Genomic DNA, 277 nt, shown 5'->3' with positions numbered 1-277 from the left:
ATGGATGGATGGATGGATGGACAGACAGATGGATGGATAATGGGTGGATGGATAGATAATGGATGGATGGACAGCTGGATGGATGATATATGGATGGATGGATATATGGATGGATGATATATAGATGGATGGATGGATGGATGGATAGATGGATGGATGGATGGATGCTATATGGATGGATGGATATATGGATGGATGGACAGATAGATGGATGATATATGGATGGATGGGCAGACAGATGGATGAAGGATGTATAATGGATGGATGGATGGATGGA

This window comes from Nematolebias whitei, unplaced genomic scaffold, assembly GCF_014905685.2.
Source record: "Nematolebias whitei isolate Nwh7 unplaced genomic scaffold, NemWhi1 Nwh_scaf_1539, whole genome shotgun sequence".
In the NCBI taxonomy this organism is placed as follows: domain Eukaryota; kingdom Metazoa; phylum Chordata; class Actinopteri; order Cyprinodontiformes; family Rivulidae; genus Nematolebias; species Nematolebias whitei.
The sequence above is the reverse complement of the archived record's forward strand: the minus strand, read 5'-3'. Positions refer to the sequence as shown.